We start from the raw sequence: 7,817 nt of genomic DNA on the forward strand, positions 1-7,817 counted from the left end.
GCCTTTTGCTCCTTAGATAGCCCTCCCTCGCAACATCCTCATCGGAAATCCAATTCGACAGCAATGAGACACTTAAGCCTCTTCTTAACCTAAATGCAACAGCACGCTGTATAACAATCAGGTCAAGAGGAGGCGCACCTAACAACACCTGCAACGCATCTGTAGAAATTGTGCGACATACAGGCAAACAGGCAAGCATCAAACAACGTTGTATGGAAAGAAGTTTTTGGCGACCCCTGACCTTTGATGCTAATTCCCACCATATAGCGGCTCCATATGTGGCACAGGCCACAAATAAGCCACTATATATAGTGCGAACCGCACGACGTCCGAGACCCCAATCACTCCTTAACACGCGCTTGATCTTGCCGGCAATTCCTAACAATCGCTCCTCCACGTAAACCAGGTGAGGGTTGAAACACATCCTTTCGCCGATGGTCAATCCCAGATATTTGACTTGCGTCACATACCTGATATTGACCCCATTCATTCGGATAATCGGTGGACGAGCCGATGACAGTATGCCTTTCAAGAGCATTGTCACCGTCTTGTCAATCGATACGTCAACCCCCACACCTATACCCCAATTGTGAACAATTCCTAACAGTCGTTCACCCTTTCGTTCTAACTCCAATCGTGAACGACCGTCAACTAGGAGCAGAAGGTCGTCTGCATATGCACAACAACCACAAAGCGTTTCAAGTTGGCCAAGCAGAGAGTCCATCATTAGGTTCCAAATATATGGACCACAGATGGATCCCTGTGGGCAGCCCCGTTCTACTCTAATGTCCGCGCTACCATTCATTCCTACGATAGAGGCTTTTCTGTCCGAAAAGTAGCTCTGCCAGAGACTAATTTCCGGACAGCCAAGTTCCTCCAATCGTTGAATCACGCGATCCCAGATTAGGTGATCGAATGCCCCCTTGAAATCGACAAATATGCCAAGGACATATTTGTTGGCATTCTCCCGGACAGCACGCTGAACATACATCCAGGCGTCCTCTACACTACGTCCCTTCCTAAAGCCATACTGCCTATCCGACCTCAAATCCCTCGTTAGCTCCTGAAGCCGTTCCACCATAACCCTCTCCAGTACTTTACCCAGCACTGGAAGAAGACTGATGCCCCGATAAGATCGTGGATCACTCCTAATCTTATCAGGTGACTTCAGGAGAGGAACAACCCTAGCACTTTTCCACTCACGTGGAAAATACCCCTCACAAATGCACTTATCGTAAATGACCTCCAAGTATTCCGGAATGAACTTCCACAAGCTTTTGCACAACTCTCCGTTCAACCCATCAAGACCTGGGGACCGTTTAGACCTAACCAGGCTAAAGGCATATCCCAACTCCCCATCATCAAGTGGAGGAACCGGTACCTCTTGTGCGAGAGGTGCCAGCTCCTCAGCCCTAGGAAAGAACGCTCCTAACAGAACCCCTGCACACTCACTCCATGTTGATAACACAGTGTCATCAACACGAAGAGAAGTGATGTCCTCCCTCCTACGTCCCCTACAAATCCTTAAGACCTGACCCCAGGGGTCATCCCTATGCTCATTAACGAACCCCCTCCACTCCTCTTCTTTGATTTTAATTAGCATGGCCTTATACTCATGCATCGCACAACTAAAATCGTTCCTAATCTGGGCCAACCTATCCGAATTTGACCGCCGAGCGCGTTGAAACTTCCGTCTCAATCGCCGGACAGCCCTCCTCTTCAGGGTTAATTCCTGCGTCCACCATTTTATTTTCCTAACCCTAAAGTCCTTGTATTTCTTCAACAACCTATCGTTCACTCCCCAGACCAATTCGTACAACCGAGCAATTTGCTCGTCCACCCCCAGATTTTCAAACTCACTAAGCGGTATGTCCAATACCGCTTCCCTAACACACTGTCCATATTGGTTCAAGTCGATACCAGAGGTACGCCATCGCCGCAATGGACTTGCATACGTCGAGGGAGGGGAATTAGGAGTAACCATAATTTTAATCAAATTATGATCGCTCAATCCCCACCCTCCCATAATCTCCCACCTAAAACTGAACGCCCTATTTGCTGCCTCATTGATCAAGGACACGTCAATGTCGCTCCCCCCTCTAAGACCATGAAATGTGTACCACTCGCTTGGCTCATTTAGGATGTGGAGGCTGTTAGCGGCCATCCATTCGCTTAATGCCCGACCCCGAATGTGGCTCCGATATCTGTGCGCCCATCGAGAAAACTTGCTAAACCACATCGAGGACGTGGCATTCGCATCCATCCCTAGGATAAATGGGCTACCACTCGCAAGGAGTAGTAGGTTATCCATGTATCGCAGGTAAGGCTCTATAGGTTCCCTAAACTTACAATACATGCTAGCAACAATCAGTCTACCGAACACCCCCTCTACAGAAACACATACACCCTCTTGTGACGAATCCAAAACTATGCAGTCATAGCTTGGGTCAGTCACAACTATTGCAGCATTACACCTAAGGTCCGTGTAGACCCTGAAACCCCCAGGAAGACCACTTACCATTCCAAAATTGGTGGCATATGGCTCCTGGAGTAAGGCGATGCTGCACCCAGCCTCTATCATGCAACTCCCTAACTCGCACATAACTGCATAAGAATTCTGGCAATTTAATTGAAAAATCTCACCCATTAATGTCTGGCGAGAGCACGTCCGACAACCCCACAGTAAATCGGACAGGCAGCTGACATCATGAGATGTCCAGCTGGCCTTCCTTTAAATGCACAGTTGCGACAATGGGGGGCATTGACGCAACTGGCTGCCTTGTGGCCCTCCTGACCACACCTCCGACAGACGTCGGCCTTGGCCCTGCATTCTGCCACTCGGTGATCAAAACCCATGCACCGGAAGCAGCCGGACACGGGACTATCCGCACGGACACGGAAGGAGAACCACTTGACGTAGCACCTACCCGCATCCAGGAGGGTGGACATTAGTTTGTCCGTACCCTCTAGGACAACATTTGTCCTGCCATCAATCGCCACCTTCCAGGGGCGACTGACCATCCTCACGTCCGTCTTTTTGGACTCTGGGCTGAACTCCCGAAGGTTCAGCCGAAATAGCTCCTCCATGAATTCTTCATGGGATATCTCCGTATGTACACCCTGTACAACAACTCTGGGGCCCAACTTTTTATTGACGCTAACGTCCAACCCTACCTCACCGAATTTGGCGTTGCTCGCCACTTTCTCCCTCTCAGCAACAGAGGGAGTGCGTATCACTACGCCACCCCCCTTGATTGACTTCACATCATGGACACGAACACCCAGTGAAGGCCCCACCTCCTTAACAACTTTATTTATGACTTCCTTAGAGGAAGTCACAGGAGCCTTGCTCCTCACCACAACTGACCAGGTTTCCACTGGTTTCCTCACCGTCGGCGCAATTGCCTCCAGCACGGGTGCTGGAGGGGCAGGCGCCGAGGGAGCAGCAGCAGCCGCCCCTGCTGTGCTCCGAGGGACGGAAGATGTCCCAATACCACCCTTCAAACCCTCAATTTGCCCACGAAGATGAGCATTTTCCGTCAGGACACTCATAAGAATCTCCTCATATTTAGAGGCGATCCCTACGAGTTCCTTCACTTTTGTGACTTCGAGGCTTTCCGCCCCGAACACAACCTCGTTCAACTGGGCTGTTACGGCTTTCATCGCCGTAACATGGCCCCCACCCCCAATAGCACCCCCTTTACCCCCCTTGTTGCCCCCTACCTTGCTGTTTGGGCAACCTTGCCTGCTTCCACTGGCTCCGTCCTTCGCCGCAACCTTCAGTCCTACGGCTGCTTTTGTTGCAACCGTATCCAGCTTCTGGAGTACTCCATCCGTCCCGCTCTCGCCCGAGTTCGCCTGTGGTGGCGAACCTAATCGCGCCTTCCTCTTGGGTGGGGGCCGCGAGGGTTGCCCCACTCCGTCCTCATCGGTCGATGACTCCACCTGGACCATTGAAGGCCCAGAGTCTTCGCTCTCCGCTGGGGCTTTTGCCCCTCTCCTCCGTGGTGGAGGCATTTCTCCTACACTCGCGCACAACAAAAACACAGATCTTTCACTACCTGCACTGTACACAATGTTTGTTATGGCAGATGCCGCTAACTATGCGCACTGCTGGGAAATCCCACACTTCGTTCACTAATACACACTCCGTTAATGGCCTAAGCCGCTATCCTTTCACACTTTTGGGAATACACACGATGTGTATAATCCCTCACGTACCTGCTCACTGTGTCTATTTTCACAACAGGCTACCGACAGACCGGAAAAACCGAAAAATTTTATCACTTTCAGAAACACTGAAAAATACTTAAAAATCGCTTTTAAAAACTCGCAATGATGCGCAAACACGTCCGTTCACTTCGAGGTTCTACAAACAACTGAGTAGATAGGGACATCTAAAGCCAATATTAACGTGAGTACCTGCCGACGACGGCCTTACCTCACGGTGCTCAAAAGCACAGCGGATCAAATCAATGCGATGATCAGCGCCCCGAAAAATGCAATGCATTATTCAGTACCAATTGGCGTGTGGAATGGACACACTAACCACCTTGGTGAGGTTCGAGGCCTATCTAAAACCTCTGCCGTACTTTGGGTCCGGCACCCGGTTGCAATGCAACTCCACATTGAGTGACAAATATCACTCTCCCCGCATTCGGGTATTAAACCACAACCACCACGATACTCCCCGAGGGGCCAGTCCGCACGAGTAGGTTGGAGCAAACTCCAAGGGCTCCTACTCCCCGTGGTACCAGAATTAAGTCTCCGGTCAGACCTCGTAGTTGAAACTACTACCAGTTGAGCTTCCATACTGCTCTGGACTGGTGACCAGGGGTTGGACCCCATTCTCTCATCCAATACACACACAATACACACACCATTCACACAAAGAAACTATACTTAGTTTCCAGCTAATTGTCTTCGCCGCTTAAACACCTCACGCGCAAACACACCAAATAATTCTAATCGTTCGGCATCCCAACTAGTGGAGATCACACCACTAACATCTAACCGTCCATCAGTCCAACTAATCCCCATACCCCCAAGGTCCCTAATGTCCGAGTACATCGGGCATTCAGCAATAACATGCACCCAATCCTCAACACGCGCTCCACACATACATTCCATTCCATCAGAGAGGCGCCTCTGATGCAAAAAAGCATTCAAAGGCCCATGCCCCGTAAGTAGGAAACCCAGACTCAGACAGAATCTGAAATCTGGGTTTTCCCCAACAAACCCAACATCCCGAATGTACTCATAAGTCACACGACCGTTAGGACTATTATCCCAACGGTCTTGCCACCTACTCCTAACCCTGTCATCTAGAAGCCTCTTGCTTCCTAGATATCCCAACCTCTCCACATCATCGTCAGAAATCCATTCATTCCGCAGCAATAACACACTCAAACCCCTCCTCAACCTGAAAGAAACAGCACGCTGTAAAACAATCAGGTCAAGAGGGGGCACACCCAATAAAACCTGCAACGCATCCGTAGAAACGGTGCGACATACAGGCAAACAGGCAAGCATCATGCAACGCTGTATAGAAAGAAGTTTTCGATGACCCGAAACCATCGTAGCCACCTTCCACCATATAGGAGATCCATAAGTGGCACAGGCCACAAACAAACCTCGATATATGGAGCGAACAGCACGACGCCCGAGACCCCAATCACTCCGTAAAACGCGCCTGACACTACCAACAATCGCCTGCAGCCGCCGCTTCACATTCACTAAGTGTGGAGTAAAACACATTCTTTCACTCATGGTCAACCCCAGATATTTGACTTGCGTCACATACCTGATGCTGACCCCATTCACACGGACAACCGGTGGACGCCCCGGTGACAGTCTACCCTTTAAGAGCATTGTCACCGTTTTATCCATCGATATGTCAACCCCCACACCCACACCCCAATTATGAGCAATCTCCAACAATTGCCCTCCTACCCTTTCAATCTCAGACCTCGAACAGCCTTCAACTAAAAGAAGCAGGTCATCCGCATACGCACAACACCTGCAGAGTGGTTCGAGTTGCCCAAGCAGTGAGTCCATCATGAGGTTCCAAATATATGGACCACAGATGGATCCCTGCGGGCAGCCACGAACCACTCCAATCTCCACACTCCCATTCATACCAACGATAGAGGCTTTCCTGTCCGAAAAGAAGCTCCGCCAGAGACTAATTTCCGAACAGTTAAGTTCCTCTAGCCGTTGAATCACACGATCCCAGATTAGGTAATCAAACGCCCCCTTGAAGTCAACAAATATGCCAAGGACATATTTGTTGGTATTCTCCCTCACAGCATTCTGAACATACATCCAGGCATCTTCTACACTGCGTCCTTTCCTGAACCCATACTGCCTATTCGACCTCAAATCCCGCGTTAGCTCCTGAAGCCGTTCCACCATAACTCTTTCCAGCACTTTTCCAAGCACTGGAAGGAGACTGATGCCCCGATAAGAACGAGGATCACTCCTGATCTTATCAGGAGACTTCAGGAGAGGAACAACCCTGGCACTTTTCCACTCACGTGGAAAATATCCCTCACAAATGCACTTATCATAAATGACCTCCAAGTATTCCGGAATGAACTTCCACAAGCATTTGCACATCTCTCCGTTCAGACCATCAAAACCTGGAGACCGTTTAGACCTGACCAGGCCAAAGGCATATCCCAGCTCCCCATCATCTAATGGAGGAACAGGTACCTCATGTGCATGGGGTGCCTGAACCTCAGCCCTGGGAAAGAACGCTCCTAACAGAACCCCAGCACACTCTCTCCACGTTGATAACACAGTGTCACCAACACGAAGAGAAGTGATATCCTCCCTCTTACGACCCCTGCAGATCTTATAGACCTGACCCCAGGGGTCATCCCTATTGTCATTCACAAAACTCCTCCACTCTTCTTCTTTAATTTTCACAATCATATCTTTATATTCATTCATCGCACAACTAAAATCATACCTAAACTGGGACAGCCTGTCAGAATTGAACCGCCGAGCACGTTGAAACTTTCGTCTCAACCGCCGGACAGTCCTCCTCTTCAAGGTTAACTCATGCGTCCACCACTTAATTTTTCTAACCCTAAAACTTCCACACTTCCTGAACAATCTGTCATTCACACCCCACACCAACTCACACAGCCGAGCAATTTGCTCATCCACTTCCAGATCATCAAACACTCTAAGCGGTATTTCTAACACCGCTTCCCTTACACTCTGTCCATATCGGTTCCAGTCAATACCAGAGGTACGCCATCGCCGCAATGGACTCACACACACCAAAGGAGGGGAACGAGGAGCAACCACAATTTGGATCAAATTATGATCACTCAGACCCCACCCTCCTCTAACCTCCCACTTAAAATCAAACACTCTACTTGCTGCCTCATTCATAAGCGTCACGTCAATATCACTCACACCCCTAGGCCCATCAAACGTATACCACTCACTCGGCTCATTCAGAATGTGAAGGCCCTTAGCCAACACCCATTCATTCATTACCTCGCCTCGAACGTGGCTTTGATATCCAGACGAATGTCTAGATACCTTACTAAACCACATCGAGGACGAGGCATTCGCATCCAACCCTAGGACTAATGGGCTACCACTCGCCAGAAGTAGTAACTTATCCATATAGCCCAGGTAGGGCTCTAGGGGCTCGCTAAATTTGCAATACAAACTAGCGACAATCATTCTACCGAACTCCCCCTCTATAGACACACACACCCCCTGTTGTGACGAATCCAAGACTACACAATCGTAGCCGGAATCATTCACAACTATTGCAGCATTAACCCCAAGGTCCG

Source organism: Zeugodacus cucurbitae, chromosome X (assembly GCF_028554725.1).
Source record: "Zeugodacus cucurbitae isolate PBARC_wt_2022May chromosome X, idZeuCucr1.2, whole genome shotgun sequence".
NCBI classification, from domain to species: Eukaryota; Metazoa; Arthropoda; class Insecta; order Diptera; family Tephritidae; genus Zeugodacus; species Zeugodacus cucurbitae.